Source organism: Dermacentor variabilis, chromosome 10 (assembly GCF_050947875.1).
Source record: "Dermacentor variabilis isolate Ectoservices chromosome 10, ASM5094787v1, whole genome shotgun sequence".
Lineage (NCBI taxonomy): Eukaryota > Metazoa > Arthropoda > Arachnida > Ixodida > Ixodidae > Dermacentor > Dermacentor variabilis.
The window spans coordinates 105,021,448-105,044,795 of record NC_134577.1 but is presented as its reverse complement, the minus strand read 5'-3'; the positions used below and the strand labels follow the sequence as shown (position 1 = coordinate 105,044,795).

Here is a 23,348-nt window from a genome sequence, read left to right as displayed (position 1 = left end):
TGGAATCCATTCCGTAACTCTTAATGACCATCGGTTATCTTCCCTCCTCATTACGTGTCCTGCCCATGCCCATTTCTTTTTCTTGATTTCAACTAAGATATCATTAAGTCGCGTTTGTTCCCTCACCTAATCTGCTCTTTTCTTATCCCTTAACGTCACACCTATCATTTTTCTTTCCATAGCTCGTTGCGTCGTCCTCAATTTAAGTAGAACCCTTTTCGTAAGCCTCCAAGTTTCTGCCCCGTAGGCGAGTACCGGTAAGACACAGCTGTTATACACTTTTCTCTTGACGGACAATGGCAACCTTCTGTTCATGATCTGAGAATGCCTGCCAAACGCAGCCCAGCCCAATCTTATTCTTCTGATTATTTCAGTCTCATGATCCGGATCAGCGGTCACTACATGCCCTAAGTACGTGTATTCCCTTACCATTTCCAGTGCCTCGCTACCTATCGTAAACTGCTGTTCTTTTCCGAGACTGTTAACCATTACTTTAGTTTTCTGCAGATTAATTTTCAGACCTAGAGGCCTTAATTCTCCAGAAGCAAAGCATATATTCCTTATCTTTTTTGTGCCTGTACTCTTGTACCTGCCTGTGCCTACTCGTCAAATCATGCTGTGTTTTCCTTGTAACTATGCCAGAACACCTCCTTCCCTCGTTCTCGTGCACCATACATGTCGGTCAGTATTGTACTTCATTTTGTTTTTCTTCAAGGAAGAATTGCATAACGATGTTCCCACATAGGCGATGTCACCTTTTTTCCTGTTTCAGGGAAAAAAGTTTTTTCTCTCCCTAGGATATTTGTGTTATCCCCAAAATATGGTGCTGCTTCCTCACACCCATGTAAACCGAGGCCTGCCCAGGCACGCACACAAGCCAAGAGCTTATGCGGACTATTGTCACTCTTTATTGTATACATAAAAAGCGGACAGCTGGGATAGTTGCGATATCGACATTTCATGCATTTCCAGCGCTTTAAAGAAGTAAGGAAAAAATGAGAGATGAAGAAAGACTAAAGAACAAGTAGGACGCTGGCTACAACCTATAATGCAACCTCATCGTGTATATTTTATTTATTTATTTTAAATACTTTCAAGGCCTGTAGGCGCTACAGAAAGGAGTGGTACATATACAAAGAAAAATAATGCAGATTAATGAATAAAATATTTGTTAGATGCATGGAAAACAGCAGTCTTGAACCTCGATGAGTCTATAATAGTAGCGACCGATGCGGGAAGGTGGTTCCAGTCATTGCAGGTGCGAGGTCAAAAAGAGTAATAGTACGCGTTCTAACGACAAGATGGCACGAAAACTTTATGAAGGTGATCGCTGCGGGATGAAAAGTAGGAAGGAGGAGTAAGAAGTTTTTCTTTTAATACCGGGTTGTGGTAAATCTTGTGGAAAAGGCAGAGGCAACTGTATGCACGACGTACTGAAAGTTCCGGTATGTTAATTAAGGGTTCGCTTCATGAGTGTTACGCTAGCATGACGAGAGTAATTAGACAGAATAAAGCGGGACGCGCGGTTCTGAATGGCTTCCAGGGAGAGGGTTAGGGATACTTGAGGGGGATCCTAGATGGCCGAGGCACATTATAATTTTGATCGAACAAGTGTTTTGTAGAGCGTCAGTTTTAAAGATGCAGGAACGGCACAAAAGTTTCTGCGTAGATAGCCTAGCGTGCGATTAGCGTTAGAAATTATAAATTCAACATGCTTGTGCCATGATAGATCGTGAGTAATGTATAGGACGAGATACTTGTAAAAATTAACTTGACAGAGGGGAGCGCTATTCAGAAAATACATGCGCGTGTCACTATTGTTAGAGCGGCGTGATATGCGCTATTAGATTCGTCGGACGATCCCACCACTGTCATACAGTAGTAGGACTTGTCGGACGTTCTCGCCGCTGCCACCACTTGTAAGGGTTGAAGGTCGTAGAGAGGAACTTGGGGGAACTAGGCGTACAGGGTTTATTTACAGTATTTACAGTTTAAACGAGAGATACATTCGACAGTCTATGCGTGGCTCCCAAATGGAACACGCAAGACGAACATACAGCACACAGCTTACGAGCACACAGCTCACGAGTACATTGACGAGCACAGAGCACGACGACGAGCACGCACTAGCAGCCGACAACAGCCGCTTATAACCACTTCGTGTTCCCTAGATCCCTAGGTGAGGCAGAAACGTTCGTCCAATTATCGTAAACAAGCCGCCTCTCTGCGGGACGGTTTACACACAAACACTTCCGCACACACACTTCCTTGCGCGAGGTTCACGGTCCGGAGCCGACGTCAGACGGACTTCGTAGAACTCGGGGCTTGTGTCAGGCAAGGCACCTTTTTTTCCCCGAGCTGACCCCCGCAGCGTGGTCGTCGAGGTGTCCATTATCTTGCGTCCCCGTAGCGAGGTGGTCACGCCCGACCCCAGCCGGCGCCTCTAAATTCCAGAGCTGCCGTAGTCCGCAGTTCTCTGAAGTAAGTTCATGGTTGGTTAGTGCTGTCCTCGCTGGTTCTCTGTAGGGCGCCCCCACGGCGGATCGATCGACGCACCTGCAGTGGGCTGAAATAGCTTTGCAGAGCAGTACCCCTGCAGGCCGATCCTAACAGCGCATATATTTACATTTATTTACGTGTAGTTTCATGTTCCACGCATTGCACCATATAGACAAATTGTTAAGGTCTTCTTGTAGTTTAGTGGAATCGGCGGAATCACTGATCTTATGAGATATTACGCAGTCATCAGCAAATAGGTTAATTGAAGACGATTTTACGCAGTCAGGGAGATCGTTAATATATATTAGAAAGAGCAGAGGCCCGAGGACAGATCCCTGCGGGACCCCTGATGTAACCGATGAAAAAGCAGAGGAAGCGTTATTGGCAGTTACGTACTGAGTTCGATTGGAAAGGAAGTCCTTAATCCAGGCTAATGCTAAAGGATCAATGTTAAGCTGATCGAGTTTAAGGTTTAGTAGCTCGTGCGTTACGGTATCAAAGGCCTTAGCATAGTCCAAGAAAATACAGTCAACGTCAAAGTTATTGTCTGATGCAGCAAAAAGAACATTAGTAAAGCCAGCTAGTTGGGCTTCGCACGAGTACATTTTTCTGAAGCCATGTTGACAGGAATGAAAGAATGAATTGGTATCCAAAAATTCAACAAGGTGAGAGTAAATGATGTGTTCCAAAAGTTTGCATGGGATGCTTGTCAATGAAATGGGGCGGTCGTTCTCGGGAGCATGCGCATTGCCTGGCTGTGGGACTGGAACCACCTTTCCTTTCTTCCAGTCACGCGGGAGCGAAGAATACCGCAACGACAGAGCAAAAATTTTAGAAAGAATAACAGATGAAAACACCTCAGTGCATTTCAATATTTTTGAATTAATACTGTCAGGCCCACTGGCAGACGAAATCTGCAGATTATTGATTAGCCGGCTAATACCAACTCAGTCAATTATTATGGGATCCATCACAGGGAAGTTTGAACTTGGTGCACTCGGTAAATTGACGATGATATTGGCATTGAAGAAACAGACAAATGCCTCATTCAAAACGCTGCAACATTGATTAGGTGGAACACTGGCGCCATCAGGGTAAGTTAAATGTATAATGTTTGTTTTAGTGCGCTTAACAACACTCCAAAACTTGCTCGGACTCGTTTAAAGAAACGAGGGCAGTGTAACACTCAAGAAGGTAGTTCTAGCGTTACTAGTCATTTGGATGTACTCAGTTTCCACTTGACGGTACGTTCCGATGAGCGGGGAGATCTGATTGCTTGGCCCGGCAGAATAACCGTTTCTTTTTGTTTCGCAGGCGTTTAAGAGAGTTGTTAAACCATGGCGATCTAGTGTTTGAGGGTATCTTTCGTTGAGGTATATGACTGTCAATTAAAGATAGTAGTTTATTTTTGAAAAATTGCGAGTTATTCTCAACTGAGCGTTCGTCAAAACCGGGGATGTAGGCAGCTGTGAATGATAGAATAACAATATCAGCGGAACATGAATCAATATGAGCCGAGAGTGCCTCTCGCTTGTTAAGCACACTGCGTGCATTGCTAAACAGAAGAGCCACATCATTTGCGTGGCGGGAAGATAGCTACGCAGACGAATTGCCAGTAGTGCTTAAAGGTGGGTTGCGATTACCATGTGACTCACGGGGGGAGTCAACTTCACAAACGTTATTAGTGGATGCGCAGTAGATGTATCGCTTTTTGTTGATGATAAGTTTGTTAAAGCGCAGTGAAAAGGGTTGGCTGCTAGATTTTCCGTATTCAATAAGTTTTTTTCGTGACAAGCGTGTTGATGTGCAGAAGTCTTCGCCTACAGAGATGCCAGCTGTATTCAGCTTAGCTTTCTGAGAAAGAACTAACTCTTTGGTTTTAAAAGACGAAAACTTGACGCCAACTGGGCGTGTCTTTAGTTGCACAAGCGAACCCAGCCTGTGCGCTCTGTCGGTCATATTATCGGTAACGTTCAAGCTTAGATGACGCGACAGCAGATCTTTAACACAGTCTTCGGACTGTGCCCACGTCTCGTTCGCATTGTCAGATATGCCATAAAATAATAAATTGTCCCTTCGAGACCGATTTTCCAATTCGTCGAGCGTTGAGTACGGCACCTTTAGTTCTAACAGTTTCATGAGCAAGGCGGTTAATTTCAGTTGGCGCCGACGCATCTTCACTAGATTCAACAGCAGATTCTAAAGTTGCCAATCTTTCTGTAAGATCTGAGACTTTTAGCATAAGTGCCCCTTGGTTTTCCTTTAATTCGGCCAAAGATTCCATTACTTCCGTATGACGCTTGTCAAATTTTGTTGACAAGGCAGTAATGGCATCAAGCAGTTCCTTGTGTGATTTGCTAGGGTCAGGCTGGGGAGGACTGGGGTTTTGTTCTACGTCACCGCTTAGCATCAGAAGTTTAACGACAGATATATATAGTTTGGTGAAATAAACATCCTACATTCTACACACGAATATATATATATATATATATATATATATATATATATATATATATATATATATATATATATATATATATATATATATATATATATATATATATATATATATATATACACGGGCGGATTTATGTTACACTGCCCTGCACAACGTTGAGGAAGATGAACACGAGCTTGGGGCTGAAGAAGACGACGCTTCAGTGACTAGTCTGCTGTAGGTTTGTCTTTGTTAATTACTGTAAATTACTGTACATACTGTAAATACATATCCAGTCTTGCTTCATGGGGATTGGAAGAGCCGGTTAAGAATACGGTGGTCCTTTGCCGCAGCAGATGATACTCTGCAATAACCTTCGCCTCCGCTTTAGATCTAATGAACTCCTTATTTCTAACTACAAACGTGGGCAATTTGACAGGCAAAAAACGGCCATAAAGACCATTTGAAACACGCCTGCGGGCACTTCGAAGTGCTCAATATCTGAAAGTGCCTGAGGTTACTTTCATATGCTGACGCTGTGACAGAGGTTAAAGTGACATTGAACTCGACAAGTTAAATACAGATTTCCTCTTCGCAATCACTTAAATAATCCCTTAGCTTAGTGGCTGCAGCGTCGCACTGCGAGGTCCCGGGTTTGATGCCAACCGCGGCGGCCGCATTTTGATGGGGGCGAAATGCAGAACCGCTCGTGTGCTTAAATTTCTGCACGTTAAAAAAACATCAGGTGGTGGAACTTAAACAAGCGGCGTATCGTCAAGAGGAGGCTTTGACTCGGAAGCCAACTCCGATTTCAAATACACGAAAACCGCAGAAATGTTTTACCGAGTTAAATGAAATTTGTTGCGTTTGAGACGGAGTGTTAAATTCTAAGAAGCAGAATGGGGACTTAGGATCTTGAATGTATTACAAAAGATGCCGAAAATGGGTAAGTTAAAAAAAATAGAATCAAGAAGTTTATAAATCCGCAACTGTGCACCAGTCGATAGTTGCAGCGATGGCGTAGAGGTAGAACACCCGCCTCGCGTGCAAGAGGTCCGTGGTTCGAATCCCGGTGCCGGCAATTTTCCACCAATTTTCTATTAAAAAAAATTCGCGTGTTGATAAAATTGCACAAACAGGCCTGGAGTGTGGCCTGATTCCGGTGACCAGAACCGGTAACGCGCACTCCGTCACCAGAGCACGATTGGTCACCCTGGTGCAGTACTTGGCCACAACCTCCTATATGAACACAACAATCAAACCCCGGCCCTCAGTCCCCAGCAGCTGCGAAGCAACTGACCACGGCGGCGGTCAGACCTGCGACGCAGCAGAGGGTGCTAAGAATCACTGGCTCCGGACAGGCCGCCATTGGAATATGAACCTGGCAACGTTTAACCCTAGAACGTTATCTAGTGAGGCGAGTCTAGCAGTGCTTTCGGAGGAATTAGAGGGCAGTAAATGGGATATAATAGGGCTCAGTGAAGTTAGGAGGCCAAAAGAAGCATATACAGTGCTAAATAGCGGGCACGTCCTGTGCTACCGGGGCTTAGCGGAGAGAAGAGAACTAGGAGTCGGATTCCTGATGAATAAGAATATGGCTGGTAACATACATGAACTCTATGGCATTAACTAGAGGGTGGCAGGTCTTGTTGTGAAACTTAAAAGGTACAAGATGAAGATTGTACAGGTCTACGCCCCTACATCCAGTCATGATCACCAGGAAGTCGAAGACGTGGAATCGGCGATGGTTAGAGTGAAATCAAAATACACTATACTGATGGGCGACTTCAATGCCAAGGTAGGCAAGAAGCAGGCTGGAGACAAGGCAGTGGGGGAATATGGCATAGGCACTAGGAATAGCAGGGGAGAGTTATTAGTAGAGTTTGCGGAACAGAATAATATGAGGATAATGAATACCTTCTTCCGCAAGCGGGATAGCCGAAAGTGGACGCCCGAACGGCGAGACTAGAAATGAAATAGACCTCATACTCCGCGGTAACCCTGGCATCATGCAAGATGTGGACGTGCTCGGCAAGGTGCACTGCAGTGACCACAGGATGGTAAGAACTCGAATTAGCCTAGACCTGAGGAGGGAACGGAAGAAACTGGTACATAAGAAGCCGATTAATAAGTTAGCGGTAAGAGGGAAAATAGAGGAATTCCAGATCAAGCTACAGAACAGATATTCGGCTTTAACTCAGGAAGAGGACCTTAGTGTTGAAGCAATGAACGACAATCTTATGGGCATCATGAAGGACTGCGCAATAGAAGTCGGTGGTAACGCCGTTAGACAGGAAACCAGTAAGCTATCGAAAGAGACGAAAGATCTGATCAAGAAACGCCAATGTATGAAAGCCTTTAACCCTACAGCTAGAATAGAACTGGCAGAACTTTCGAAGTTAATCAACAAGCGTAAGACAGCTGACATAAGGAAGTATAATATGAATAGAATTGAACGTGCTCTCAGGAATGGAGAAAGCCTAAAAACAGTGAAGAAAAAACTAGGAATTGGCAAGAATCAGATGTATGGGTTAAGAGACAAAGCCGGCAATATCATCACTAATATGAATGAGATAGTTCAAGTGGCTGAGGAGTTCTATAGAGATTTATACAGTACCAGTGGCACCCACGACGATAATGGAAGAGAAAATAGTCTAGAGGAATTCGAAATCCCAAAGGTAACGCCGGAAGAAGTAAAGAAAGCCTTGGGAGATATGCAAAGGGGGAAGGCAGCTGGGGAGGATCAGGTAACAGCAGATTTGTTGAAGGATTGTGGACAGATTGTTCTAGAGAAACTGGACACCCTGTATATGCAATGCCTCATGACCTCGAGCGTACCGGAATCTTGGAAGAACGCTAACATAATCCTAATCCATAAGAAAGGGGACGCCAAAGACTTGAAAAATTATAGACCAATCAGCTTACTGTCCGTCGTCTACAAACTATTTACTAAGGTAATCGCAAGTAGAATCAGGAACACCTTAGACTTCTGTCAAGCAAAGGACCAGGCAGGATTCCATAAAGGCTACTCAACAATAGATCATATTCACACTATCAATCAGGTGATAGAGAAATGTGCGGAATATAACCAACCCTTATATATAGCTTTCATTGATTACGATAAAGCGTTTGATTCTGTCGAAACCTCAGCAGTCATGGAGGCATTACGGAATCAGGGTGTAGACGAGCCGTATGTAAAAAATATTGAAAGTTATCTATAGCGGCTCTACAGCCACCGTAGTCCTCCATAAAGCAAGCAACAAAATCCCAATAAAGAAAGGCGTCAGGCAGGGAGATACGATATTTCCAATGCTATTCACAGCATGTTTACAGGAGGTATTCAGAGACCTGGATTGGGAAGAATTGGGGATAAAAGTTAATGGAGAATACCTTAGTAACTTGCGATTCGCTGATGATATTGTCTTGCTTAGTAACTCAGGGGACCAAGTGCAATGCATGCTCACTGACCTGGAGAGGCAAAGCAGAAGAGTCGGTCTAAAAATTAATGTGCAAAAAACTAAAGTAATGCTTAACAGTCTCGGAAGAGAACATCAATTTACAATAGGCAGCGAGGCACTGGAAGTCGTAAGGGAATACATCTACTTAGGGCACGTAGTGACGGCGGATCCGGATCATGAGACGGAAATAATCAGAAGAATAAGAATGGGCTGGGGTGCGTTTGGCAGGAATTCTGAGATCATGAACAGCAGGTTGCCATTATCCCTCAAGAGAAAAGTATATAATAGCTGTGTCTTACCAGTACTCACATAGGGGGCAGAAACCTGGAGGCTTACGAAAAGGGTTAGAACTTAAATTGAGGACGACGCAACGAGCTATGGAAAGAAGAATGATAGGTGTAACGTTAAGGGATAAGAAAAGGGCAGATTGGGTGAGGGAACAAAGGCGAGTTAATGACATCTTAGTTGACATCCAGAAAAAGAAATGGACATGGTCAGGGCAAGTAATGAGGAGGGAAGGTAACCGATGGTCATTAAGGGTTACGGAATGAATTCCAAGGGAAGGGAAGCATAGCAGGGGGCGGCAGAAAGTTAGGTGGGCGGATGAGATTCAGAAGTTTACAAGGACAACATGGCCACAATTAGCACACGACCGGGGTAGTTGGAGAAGTATGGGAGGGGCCTTTGCCCTGCAGTGGGCGTAGCCAGGCTGCTGCTCCTGATGATGATATACCTAGTGTTGACTTTCATAATGGTGCACCGCGTATACTCCTGCTTTCCGAACCAACATTCGAGGGTATACGAGTATACATGGCATCAGAGAGGAGAGAGCTTTTAACCGAAAATATCAAGGGGAAGGTTAAAACATGATGCTTTCTTTTTTGCTTGAATCGTTTCCCTCTCGCTCCTTTCGGTCCTTTACTTTCTTTATTAGAAAAAAATGTGGACGAAATTACAAGTTCCCCCTTTGCAAATGCGATCTTGCGACTCCTTCAAGTATTCCTCGTTCACTCTACGTGAATGTTCCGTGTTTTGTCGTGTGCGAGCCTTACCACGTGCATGTGCACGTGCGTTACATTTCCACCGCATCCCAGCGCAAAGTTGATCTCCCGTTCTAAGCAAACATCGCACTTCAGCTTTGGAACGGATGTGAACCCTGGTCTGCGTAAGCTGCGTGGACACGGCCGCAGACCACTGCGCACTGCGAAGGTAACACATAAAACAGATTGGTCACCAGATGCGCCGGCTGCGGACGCATTGCGGAAAGATGCATTGCAATATGTAACGCCACCCTGCCGTGCAAACACGCACTCGCGCCCACTTGGCTATAGCGAAAATCATAAAGCCCCTCGAGGCAGATAACTTCGATGCTCGTGCCTGTCTTTCTAGCAAAAAGAAAATATTTGTGTGAATATTTACGAGGTGTCGCGTTCCGTCTGGGTAAATTGTGAAAGAAAGAAAGAAAGAAAGAAAGAAAGAAAGAAAGGAGGAAAGAAAGAGAAACGCGATGCAAACAAGTCCTCGTCGTTGCAGTCTCATTTTGGCTACATTTTATTTTCTTTTTTCCTATAGAAAGGGTTCGCCGCAAAGCGTGTTAAAAATGATTTTATAGAAAACTCATGGCGCATCCAACGCACTTGTTGCAATAAATTCTACGCACAGAGATACGATTCATGCAAGGCGTATTTGATTCCTAACGTACGTGTATGTACTTTCTGCTGAAGCGCAAACTCTAGTTGACGCGGAATAATGGCACTTGTATGCAGCGATGAGTGACTTGCAGGATAACGCAACGGTTAGCTACCGGTGAAGCAGCCATTGCGAGCCGATGATTTTGTACCCAGAAGCGTAAAGACACGGCGATGCGTGTGTGTCACATTAAGTCACGCGTGCAACCAAAGTCAACAGCTTCAAGGACAACGCCACCGCGGCCGGCAGCTTGGACTCGGGGGCCAACACCGGGACCTCGATCTCGGCCGCGTTTCGCTGAACTCGAGGCCACAGCGCTTCCCACCGGGCCGCCGCGTCAGCGTCGGCACTCGCTCCACATTGTCAGCTCTAGCCGCGTAGCGTAACACGCGGAACCTCGGGAGAGGAGGAGGAGGAGGAGGAGGAGGAGGAAGGAAAATATTAAGAGCGGAGCGACTCCGCCGTTTGGCACGCTCTCCCATCTCCGAGGCGAAACCCGCGCGTGCCTGGTTTCCTCTCGACTCCTGGGAGTCCCGGGGATTCCCCCCCTCCCCATTTGCCTCCTCCTCGCTGCTTCCCGGTTTCCCCTGTCGCGTCCCGAGGAGTTTGGGAAACACCCCTTTCAACACGGCGGGGCCGGGACCCGACAGCCTACAATGTCATGGGTTGGACTGCTCCTTAGGCGCTGCTTGCAGGTGCGAAGCATGACTTGGTCTTCTTTTTTATTATTGGACAAAGGAACATATATGAAAGAAACTTTCGCTACATGCGATCACGGGCAAAAGTTATGGCGATTACTTTTTATACTTGCACACACACACACACACACACACACACACACACACACACACACACACACACACACACACACACACACACACACACACACACACACACACACACACACACACACACACACACACACACACACTGGTTCGACTTCCTCGTTTAACAAAACGTCGGTTTTATGCACTTAAGCGCAAAAATAATTGGAACACCGACATATACCGTCGCACACTTTGGCGTGTCTCATATGATATTGGGATTTTGGCACGTAAAACTTGATAATTAAATTTTGCGTGCTTGCGAATACCTCGAACCTGTCTTTGTCAGGACAAACAGAGCAATATCTCTAATGATAGCCTCACTGACTGTAGCACGGAGGCAGTGAGAGCGATACGTGTAGGAAAAGCACACCACAAAGCCAGCGCCGATCTCGAAAGAGGATTGCTGTGCGGAGGCACGAACCTCACCTTTTCGGAGCAAAATGAATCTTTGCAGCCATTGGAGCGTTCGGAGCTCGAATGTCCAGCGTGGTGGAGATTTTGTATTTTGTGAAATGAGGTTTTGACACCAACAAACAGAATATTTATATCTTTATCTTTGGATACGCGACGTTAGAACAGTAGTATACACAGTTTGGGTGCGCCATCTTTCTTCATGCAGCAGAGGGTTAATTAGTACCGCGTCACCCGTAGCGTGTCTACCTTCTGTCTTCTTTCTGCTAACCTCGCTTCAAGCCCATCGACCGAAGAAAACCAGCTGAATCAGAATAATCCTCTAGTAGCCATACAATGAAGTTCAATAGATTCAGTAACATACCATATGAAGTCAATACGCAGTGTTGCGTCACGCGAAAATTGTGGGTTCGGCCACCAGTCGTTTCTTCCAATCTAATTCCCTATTTGTTTAATTAGCAATGCGAAGCTCTTCGACATTGATCACCCATTTCACAATTAACTTTACATTTTGAAGGAAACTTAATTTTTTTCCTATGCTTTCCTTCGCTTTGTTGCCTGTTGGAGTTGTACTGTTCTTTGCTAGTAAATATAGATCCTATCAGTCTTATGATCCTTCGCGCTTAGCAGTGTCAACGTTTCTCTTTAGTGCACCTTGAAAAGTGGTTGCTGATGATGACAACCCATCAGTAACAGAACCGGCATGCGTCCGCCCGGCGTCGGCCGCCGATCACGTGGTCATACGAAAGGCGCGCGGCGCGCGGCCCTAGTAGTCGGGAGGAGCACTGCCCGGGAAAACCCGCGCGAGGAGGAGACAACCCCCTCTCCGTATCGCCTTCCCCTTTTGCATCAGCGGGGAAAGTCCCGGGCTCCCCCTCGCTTTCCCTCCTTCTCTCTCCCCATCGGGAGAATCCCGGGCCCAGCCGCTGTGACCCGATGACCGCGCCAAGCGCCCCGCTTTGCTCGGTCGTCGTCGCGGGCCCAATACTCGTCGCGTGAGGGCGCAACTCGAGCCCGGCTTTGTTTTATTTTTGCCGCGATCTGTCAAAGTAATGGGGATTTGAGGCAGCACTTCGTCGCTTACCTTCGGCAGCAGAGAAACGGGCGTGCTCATGTGTGTACCCCACACTTAGTGTTCCCCCCACATTTTTATTTGGCCTCTTCGCGTTCTTTGCCATATCTGATTTATTGAATAAGCCTGCGCTGTTTGCAGAGTTGTTTTTATCTATCTATCTATCTATCTATCTATCTATCTATCTATCTATCTATCTATCTATCTATCTATCTATCTATCTATCTATCTATCTATCTATCTATCTATCTATCTATCTATCTATCTATCAATCTATCTATCAAGCCTCCTACGCCGACCCAGTGACCCAAGTTGTCTGCCTGGTTCGGCCACTAGGCCTTCACGTGAAAGCGTGAAAGAAGCCCGCGAATGCGCGCGAAATTGCCGCGCGACTGGCACTTCGCGTGCATCCGCGGGCTTCTTTCACGCTCGGAAAAACACGTTTATGTAGCGCGTATTGAGCTACAGAAAGCTGTATCGCGAGTTTTTAATGTTGCTGTACAATTTTCTCATTCACACTTTTCATCAAATTATAATATTTGAGAGGTTGATTGATTAATTAAGACTAATTATGCAAGTAGGCGGAAGGAAAAATAATTCCAGTATCTCCGAGCGATGGCGAACAACACCACTTTGGTTCTGTCCAGCTACGTGGTATTTGCACATTTTTAAACTCTGGCTAAAGTTATCTGGGACACCCTGCATACGGGGTGATAATTTTTAAGTTTTATGGAACGTTTAAAGGTAGCCTGGTTGGAGATGACATAATTATACTCCTTGAGCTGCATTCTTTAGAATGGCGGGCGTTACTTGCATAAAGAATCAAAACACATAATTGACAAAAATTCACTAATTATCTTACTTAATTACTTCACGGCACATATTGCGATTTACGAATTGCAGCCGGTCAGTTTGCAAGGCGTATCCACTTGGTATGATTTTCCAGAAGGACTCCAGTTTGGAGATATGCGCCGTCAAACTTGCCGTAAAAATGCAATACCGCTTGCTTTTTCAACAAAACGCTCTTTTATGCATTGAAGCACACAAGTAAGTTGTCCATGTAATGCCTTCCACACTTTGCGAAATAACTCCAAACTGGTGTCATCCTGGAAGTTCATTTCAAGTGGATACGTCTTGCAAACGCTCACCGGTTACAGTTCGCACATCGCAATATGTGCCGTGAAGTAATCAATTAGGAAAGTTGATCAGATAATTTTTGTTAATTAGTTGAATATGTGCTTGGATTTCTTGTGCTAGTAATGCCCACCCTTTCGAAAAACCTATCTCAAGGACAAGAATATGCGATATTTAAATAATTCCATAATGCTTAAAGATAAGGTACCCTGTACATCAAGTCATGTGCGTATCAACTTCTTTTTCCAGAAGTTCGGTTTCGTTCTCATTTAGTGCGACTTCCGGTGCGCCAGCACACGTGTCGATCGATTGCGTGTAATGCAATACAGAATTCGCTGATGATCTCTGGGTGCGTTGGTTTGTTGTGCGGTGCAATAAAGGCAATAAAGAAAAGGAAATTAAGTGTGCTGGGCATTTGATGTCCTTCAAACATCTGCATTTCTCATTTCTCGAATGTTTACGTATGTTACGGCTTATCTGCTCTCATTGGCTAGTTTTGCAACATTTGACGGAGCCTTCTCACTCTTGTGCGTACGTTAGAAATTCGACCTGGCACTCTGCACAAATAAAAAATCTCCACAATAAAACTGCCCGGACCATTCTTTAATAAATTTTCTTCTTCTTCATCCAAAGTGACGAAATGCCACGTTACGGCATCGGCGTCCTCAGCGTAACCAAGCGTACGAGCACAGCGAAGGATTACAGCTAACGCGGAGCGCAGCGAAAGATTAAAGACGGCGACAGCCAAGAGAGCGCGAGGAGGAAAGCGGAGGAGGAGGGTATGGCGAAAGCGTGAGAAGAAAAGCGCAGTGCCGCGCAAGACTGGCTCTGCGGAGACGATGGCTACGAGATGCGCCAGAGAAGTGTGTGTTGTCTGTTCACCGATGACGCCATCGATACCATATATGGAAACAAAGCGTGCTCCACCGAAAAATCAGAAATCCTGAGAGTGGGAAGAAACCCCACCAAGGAAGAACTAATAGTAAAACTAGAGGGACAAAACATACCTGAAAGGAGCATGATACGCGTCCTAGGCATGTGGATTCAAGGAAGCAAGAAATGCAGCCACACAATCAGCTTACTAAAAAAATCGACAGAACAAGTAAGCCGAATGATAACGAGGGTGTCTCAAAGAAGAAGCGGAATGAGAGAAGAAGACACAATCAAGCTGGTCAGAAGCCTAGTGGTCAGCAGAGTCACGTACTCGCTCCCGTACGACAACATGATAAAGCACGAAAAAGAACAGACGGAAACGCTACTAAGGAAAGCGTATAAGACGGCGCTACATCTGCCTAGAAACACGCCCAACGATAAACTGTTACAGATGGGCCTAAGCAACACCTTCGAAGAACTCGCGGAAGCGCAGCTCGTTGCACAGATCGCCAGGCTCCAGCAGACTGCCACCGGCCGCAAGCTCCTGAAAAGAATAGGGCATAACACAGACGGAATAGAGGATCGGGCTGCTAGCATCCCAGACAGCGTTCGCCAGACACTGGAGGTTAGCCCCCTACCGAGAAACATGGACCCGAATCTCCATGCCGCCAGAAGGCAGGCACGAGCAGATTTCGTGGAACGAAACCTAGCCGCACTAGAAAACACAGTATACCCAGACGCGGCCGTATACCCATGGGACCGCAACACTATAGAATGTTTAGAGTCGCGGCAGCAGTGGTAAACCACACGGGAGAACCAATTAGCTGCGCGACCCTGAGAAACTGCACGGTAACGGAGGGGGAGGAAGTCGCCGTAGCTCTAGCGCCGGCTGAAGTTTACCGCAGGAACAAATCTCTGATAATTCTAACGGACTCCAAAGCAACATGCAGGAACTACACACAAGGCAGAGTTAGTAAGGAAGCACTGAGAATCCTCCTCAAAACAGAGCCTCCTAACAAAAAGATAAAACATAGGATCTTCTGGATACCGGCACACACCGGGATAGAGGGCAACTCAAGGGTGGACCGCCTAGTTCGCGAACTCACGCACCGAGCAGGGCAGTCGGAAACCCTAGAGGCCCCCTTAACGGTGGAGCCGACGTATGCAGAAATACTTAACCGCTACAGAGTGTTTGGATCGCACCGCTGGTACGATCTGTTGGGAACTCGGCGCTGACGCCCGTGGTTGTACCTGGGTCGCAAGCCCCAAGGGTAGCGTTGGCCTGGCGGCCTGGGGTACAACTGGAAGCATCCGAAGGTCCCGGCAAAGCATGAGTCGACTGGTAACAACGAAACAACTTGTTTATTTTAACATCGCAAAGAGTTGGCGGTCAGGTTTGACCGAAGTAGAGAGACGGGAGAGCACTTCACTCAACAGAAGAAATCGGAGCCCTCCTTTTGGCGTCCGGGGCAGCTGTTTTTATACTCTCGCAGTTGAGGGCAAGAAGGAACCCCTCAAAAGACGAGCACGTGAATGTACAATGGGCTAATGGTGACGCACACTGTCGTAGCGCTGCCGTAGCACCATGTCGAGCACGATCTCGTAGCACCCTGTTGTAGCGATGCCGTAGCACCATGTCGAGCACGATCTCGTAGCACCCTGTTGTAGCGCTGCCGGTCGGGCACAATGACTGTAATGAGAGGATGATCCCTGCTTTCGCAGCGCCTGGTTCTGGCACAATGACTGGAATGCGAGGGTGATCCTTTGCGGTCGCATCGCCGCAGTCGCGCCTGGAAACACCTGCCGATGAGCGTTGCGGCGACGACGATCGGGCCAAAATGTCTGCCGCCCCGCCGCAGTCGCGCCGGCAAAACCACGTGTCGCAGGCGAAACGCAACAGACCGCCCCGCCGGGGGAAGGAGATCCCGATGGACAGGGGACTGCATCCGCTGTCCGGAGGGATGTCGCTCGATGATGCTCATAACCGAAGTCGGGCGTCCCTCGACGTTTCTTGAGCGCAGCGCACAGAGAAGGCCTCGTTCTCTAGTTCAGGTTCGCACGGGACACTGCAAAGTGACTTCGGGAGAGTTCACATTTTTGTTCTCGTTCCCGGCAAGCGTTAGAACTACGCTGAAACTCAACCGCTCAGTCAGCAAGCACGGCACAACCCTCACTAAGCCCTGCCAGGCTCTTCCCCCTTTTTATACCACTGCCTAGTTCCTTACAGTAGTCTAGCATCACTCAGAACGCGTCCACAAATTGAAAAATTGCACTAGAAAGCATATCATCACTTTGAAACACTAAACAAAAGCAATATGTTAAAAAAAAATCCTGCCTCAGGAAGAAAAACATCAGTAACAAACAATTTTGAGGCTGATTCCTACGTTAGGGGTTTCGACTTAAGCCATCGGCGTTACCGTTGAGACTCCCCTTTTTGTAACGCACCTCAAAGGAATATTGTTGTAAAGCGAGGCTCCAGCGCAGGAGGCGGCCATTTTTGGGAGAGATGGTCTGCAGCCATTGGAGAGGGCAGTGATCCGTCTCAATGATAAACCTCGAGCCGGCTAGATAGCATGACAATTTCTGAACGGCCCACACGAGACACGCACACTCTTTCTCGGTGGCGCTATACGCCTGCTCACGACTGGTCAGCTTACGACTAGCATACAGGACGGGGTGTTCTACTTCTCCATTTTCCCGTTGGCACAGTACAACGCCCATGCCTCGCTCACTAGCATCGCACTGAACAATGAACCCTTTTGTATAGTCTGGCGATCGTAGCACAGGCTGGCTTGTTAGGGCACTCTTTAGGGCGCTAAAAGCTCTTTCCTTTGTCTCGTCCCAGACGACTGTTTGAGGCTCTGTCTTTCTTAGAGCATCCGTCAGGGGAGCCGCGATATCAGAGTACCTGGGAATGTACCTCTGATAGTAGCCGGCGACACCTAAGAACGACCGAATATCGGTCTTCGTGCGCGGTTGCGGAAAGTCTCGCACAGCGGCCACTTTTATCTCAGAGGGGCGGCGACGACCCTGACCAATCACGTGACCGAGGTAGACAACCTCGGCCTGTGCTAACTGGCACTTAGGAGCCTTTACTGTCAAGCCCGCTTCGCGCAGGCGGGTTAGCACTGCCCGCAAGTGTGCCATATGCTCAGACCAGGATGCGGAGAATATCGCTACGTCGTCTAGATACGGTAAAGCGAATTCTTGCTGTCCCCGCAACACTTTATCCATGAGGCTTGAAAAACAGTATGGCGCGTTCTTCAAACCAAAACTCAACACTTTAGGACGGAATGTTCCCATTGGTGAAATGAACGCCGCATACCTACTAGCCTCTTCTGTAAGTGGAACCTGCCAATAACCCCTGACAAGATCTAGGGTGGAAATAAACTGAGCGCTACTAACTTTCTCAAGGCGCTCCTCGATGTTAGGGATCGGATAAATTTGATCCTTAGTGATGGAATTAAGCCTGCGGTAGTCGACGCAAGGACGAGGTTCCTTGCCCGGTACCTCAACTAAAATCAAAGGGGAGGTATAATCACTCTCACCTGCCTCAATAACACCGAGCTGTAGCATTTTCTTTACCTCAGCCTCTATAATATCGCTCTGGCGGGGTGACACCCGATACGCCTTGGATCGTACTGGCTCTGGGGAGGTAAGTTCTATATCATGAGTAAGTACAGAAGTCCTACCAGGCCTCTCAGAGAACAGACCTTGAAACTCTTGTAATAGCTGGTGTAGTTCGGTTTTCTGCTCGGGCGACAGCGGTGCTTTACTGATAAGGTCACTAATGACTTGACCGGTGTCTTCCCTGTTCGTCACTGAGCCTAGTCCCGGAAGCTCGACCGGAAGCTCTTCAGGAACGTTTACCATCATGCACACCACTGCTTCCCTTTGTCTATAAGGTTTGAGCAGATTACAGTGGTAAACTTGCTGTGCTTTCCGCTTTCCTGGCAGACTTACCACGTAGTTAACGTCCGACAGTTTCTGAACAATTCGTGCTGGGCCCTCCCACTGCACGTCTAGTTTGTTGTTTAGCGATGTGCGCAATATCATGACCTCATCGCCAACCTCAAAACGACGGGCCCTGGCTGTCCGATCATAATAAACCTTGGCCCTCTGCTGGGCCTTTGTCATTGCTTCACCTGACAACTCCTGTGCCCTTCTTAAGCGTTCGAGGAGCTTAAGCACGTACTCCACCACGACTGGGTCGTCGCCCCTACCTTCCCACGATTCTCGAAGCATGCGAAGCGGAGATCGAAGCGAGCGACCGTACACCAGTTCAGCTGGCGAAAACCCCGTAGCCGCATGCGGCGCGGTCCTTAAAGCAAACATCACCCCAGGCAGACACAGCTCCCAGTCAGTTCGATGTTCAAAACACAACGCTCTCAACACGCGCTTCATGACGGAGTGGAGCTTCTCAACGGAATTCGACTGTGGGTGGTACACTGAGCTGTGTAACAGCTTTACCCCACACCTTTCGAGAAAAGTTGTCGTCAAAGCGCTAGTAAACACTGTGCCCTGATCTGATTGGATTTCCGCAGGAAAACCAACTCGCGCAAATATGGACAGTAGTGCATTAACTATCTCAACTGAGCTGAGTTCTTTAAGCGGCACTGCTTCAGGGAACTTTGTCGCTGGGCAGATCACAGTCAAAATGTGTCTGTACCCCGTGGCTGTTACCGGCAGAGGTCCCACAGTATCAATAACGAGCCGTCTAAAAGGCTCCGTAATGATAGGTACCAATTTCAACGGCGCCCTCGATTTGTCCCCTGGTTTGCCCACCCGCTGACAAGTGTCACATGTCCTCACGAAATGGTCTGCGTCCCGAAAACACCCTGGCCAATAGTACTCTTGCAAGAGACGGTCCTTAGTTTTCTTAACTCCTAGGTGTCCGGACCACGAACCCCCATGCGACAAGCGCAACAGATCCTGACGATAGCATTGAGGAACGATCAGCTGATCGAACTCCACTCCTCTGCGGTCTAGATACTTCCGGTACAGGACTCCACCTCTTTCCACAAAACGCGCAGTTTTCCTGGCGATACCTTCTTTGACATTGCAGCGCACGTTTTCCAGGCTGCCATCCTTTTTTTGCTCGGCTATCAAAGCCGACCGGCTGACTTTTAGCAACCTATCAAGTCCGTCTGACGTAGGCGCGATGAGCAAATCAGTAGATAGCTCTTCTAACTTTCCCGAATCGGGATTTTCCTCTCCAGTATCTGGCGCCTTCAACGCTACAGACTCAATTTTATTCTGTTCGGGCGTGCTCTGAATATCAGCTTGCTGCGCCTCTGACCCTTTTTCGTTGTTTGATAACGTCGGCCCCGCAACTACCGCCTTTGCAGCGAGCTCCCGAACCTTCGATCTGGTTAAGGCCAGAACACTAGCTTCACCAAACAAAAGCCCCTTCTCGCGCAGGAGGTGATCGGACCTGTTTGAAAATAGGTACGGGTACTGGGGTGGCAGCATAGATGACACTGCCGCCTCCGTCTCAAGCGCTCCGAAAGGTCCTTCAATAAGCACTTTTGCTACCGGCAGACACACGCTATGAGCTTCCACGGCTTGCTTGATCCATGCGCACTCGCCCGTGAACATATGGGGTTCTACGTAAGACGGGTGAACTACATCCATCGTAGCTGCGGAATCGCGAAGCACTCGGCACTCTTTCCCGTTCACGAGGAGGTCTCGCATGTAAGGCTCGAGAAGCTTCATGTTCTCGTCAGTGCTGCCTATTGAAAAAAACACAACTTTTGGTGTTGTTTCCGGACACTGCGCCGAAAAGTGACCCGGCTTCTGGCACGTATAACAAACGCGCGCTTGCCTCATCTCGAACCACTTTCTGCGTTCGGCTTCGGCTGCTGCCGTCTCCTTAGGTTCGGTCGCACTGCTTCCACTCGCATCCGCACTACGCGTGTTCCCCTTTGCTCTCATGGGTGTGAACTTCGGCCTCTCAAACTTCGAGCCAAATTCACCCTTTTGACCGTCCTTAGCTCCGCGAGCCCGACGCGTCACAAACTCCTCGGCTAGCTCAGCGGCTTTAGCCACCGTACAAACGTCTGGCCTATCCAAGACCCAGTATCGCACGTTCTCCGGTAACCGACTATAAAACTGTTCTAGCCCGAAACACTGCAGAACTTTATCGTGGTCACCAAACGCTTTCTCTTCTTTGAGCCACTCCTGCATGTTCGACATAAGCCTATACGCAAACTCTGTATATGACTCACTTCTGCCTTTCTCATTTTCCCGAAACTTCCGACGGAACGCCTCCGCAGACAGCCGGTACTTTTTTAGCAGACTCGATTTTACTTTGTCGAAATCCTCTGCTTCCTCTCTATCCAAGCGAGCGACTACATCGGCCGCCTCGCCGGGTAACAAAGTGAGCAAGCGCTGTGGCCACGTTTCCCGAGAGAACCCCTGCTTCTCGCACGTTCGCTCAAAGTTAACCAGGAACAAACCAATGTCCTCTCCAAGCTTAAACGGCCGCATCAGGTCAGTCATTTTGAACAATACGCGTTCTCCTGCACCGTGTGCCTGACTTCCATTACGAGCGCGTTCCATCTCTACCTCAAGACGCTTCATTTCCAAAGCGTGTTGACGGTCACGCTCTTGTTTTTCTTTCTGTTCTTTAAGTTCGCGCTCTTCTTTTTCTTTTTGCTCTTTAAGTTCGCGCTCCTGTCTTTTTGCAGTCTCCCTCTCTTCAATGGTCTCAAGGCATTCCGACAGCTCGTCATCCTCAGCCTCTAACTCAAGAATAGCCTTTAGCAGTTCAGGTTTTCTTAGTTTGTCTGAGACATCCAGACCCAACTCTCTTGCAAGCTCCAACAATTTCGGTTTGCGCAACGACTTCAAATCCATGGCTGCTCTGAATGCTGCTTTCTCTACTGCTTACTATTGTCTTGCCGCAAACTAACCCGGCAGCAACGACAACCACAATTACCAGCTCTGTTTCTGACACTAACAAAAGCCTGGCAAAGCTCAGAAGAAGAAAGTCCCGCACTCACCAAACCTCGCAGTCAAGAGTTCCGCGCAGTCGTTCCGCTGCAGGCAACCAGTCGTCACACAGGGCTCGTTGCACTGCTCCCGGATCGTCGTTGAGCTGCTCAGCATACAGTCAACTGCATCTCTTCGCTGCTGGCCTCCGTTGTCGCGATCTCGCCGCTGGCAGACAGTTGTTTGAAGTCGGAGGCGATCTCACCGCTGCCAACCAGATGTTTGGATCGCACCGCTGGTACGATCTGTTGGGAACTCGGCGCTGACGCCCGTGGTTGTACCTGGGTCGCAAGCCCCAAGGGTAGCGTTGGCCTGGCGGCCTGGGGTACAACTGGAAGCATCCGAAGGTCCCGGCAAAGCATGAGTCGACTGGTAACAACGAAACAACTTGTTTATTTTAACATCGCAAAGAGTTGGCGGTCAGGTTTGACCGAAGTAGAGAGACGGGAGAGCACTTCACTCAACAGAAGAAATCGGAGCCCTCCTTTTGGCGTCCGGGGCAGCTGTTTTTATACTCTCGCAGTTGAGGGCAAGAAGGAACCCCTCAAAAGACGAGCACGTGAATGTACAATGGGCTAATGGTGACGCACACTGTCGTAGCGCTGCCGTAGCACCATGTCGAGCACGATCTCGTAGCACCCTGTTGTAGCGATGCCGTAGCACCATGTCGAGCACGATCTCGTAGCACCCTGTTGTAGCGCTGCCGGTCGGGCACAATGACTGTAATGAGAGGATGATCCCTGCTTTCGCAGCGCCTGGTTCTGGCACAATGACTGGAATGCGAGGGTGATCCTTTGCGGTCGCATCGCCGCAGTCGCGCCTGGAAACACCTGCCGATGAGCGTTGCGGCGACGACGATCGGGCCAAAATGTCTGCCGCCCCGCCGCAGTCGCGCCGGCAAAACCACGTGTCGCAGGCGAAACGCAACAAGAGGAAGGAGACTTAAATACCCCCCACCCCACACATCGCTCACACAACATGAGGCAGTAAGCTGGCGAAGATTGCAAGCAGGTACGTTCTTCAACCTGCACACATTACACAAAATGTTCCCTACCCAGTACAGGGATACATGTCCGTGGTGCGGAACAACCCCCACGTTATACCACATCACGTGGGAATGCAAGCGTAATTTCGCATTCCATAAAGTAAATAACCCAAGTGCGGAACAATGGGAGGGTCTGCTCACCAGCAGCGAGCTCGCGGCCCAACGGGCAATTGTGCAGCACGCCTGCGAGGCAGCAAGACTCAGCGGTGCCCTGGAATAGGGGCGCCGACCTTGTGAAGCGGCCAGGACTCAAAACATGAAGACACCGGCCCACCGCCAATCTCTCTGAGATATAGAGAAAGTTTTTCCATTCCATCGTAATCGTCGGTGATTTTTTTCCTGCAAGAAAAAAAAAAAGCCGGACATCCATTGTAACTACCAACCGCCAAACAGAAAACGATCATGCGACGGACCTGTTGTGAACAAAGGGTCTACAAATCGAATATCCCTCACTGCCCCCCCCCTCCCTTTGCTCAGCTGTGGTAAAATTATAGCTTACTTATACATCCTAAAAACACCCGCCAGGAATGGGAGTGAATAATACACCGAAGTGGGAATTCGCCAGAGGATAAACTGTTTACTACCATTCCGGCTTATTTTCGTTTAGTTTATAATCAATATTTTCGATATCAGACTGCGCTTCACTAACGTAAACAATTCGTAGGCGGTCTTTTAAATAACTCTGAAATAATGTTAAGGCCTTCCATTGGTGCCAAACAACGGGATAAGTTCGCGATGAAATGAATCAAGTGTTTTTTGCAAAATCTACGAAAATTACTGCTACCAATAATCCGATCCCCGCATAATGTACACGAACGTTGACATTGCGGCGCTAGCAGAAAAAAAAGAAAAACATTTCCCGAAGCCAAATTGGAGAGGTAGAAGAATACCGTGTTTCTCTAAGAACGAG

General features: G+C 47.8%; 1 protein-coding gene across 1 annotated transcript in view; it reads right to left on the bottom strand.

The window, feature by feature from the left end:
- Sur-8 (leucine-rich repeat protein shoc-2) overlaps positions 1 to 22,675 on the bottom strand; it is a 189,821-nt gene extending 167,146 nt beyond the window's left edge. The window contains exon 1 of the mRNA XM_075673278.1: positions 22,580 to 22,675. The gene's annotated coding sequence lies outside the window, so the exon portion shown is untranslated. The remainder of the gene's footprint in view (positions 1 to 22,579) is intronic.
- Positions 22,676 to 23,348: the final 673 nt, after the last annotated feature.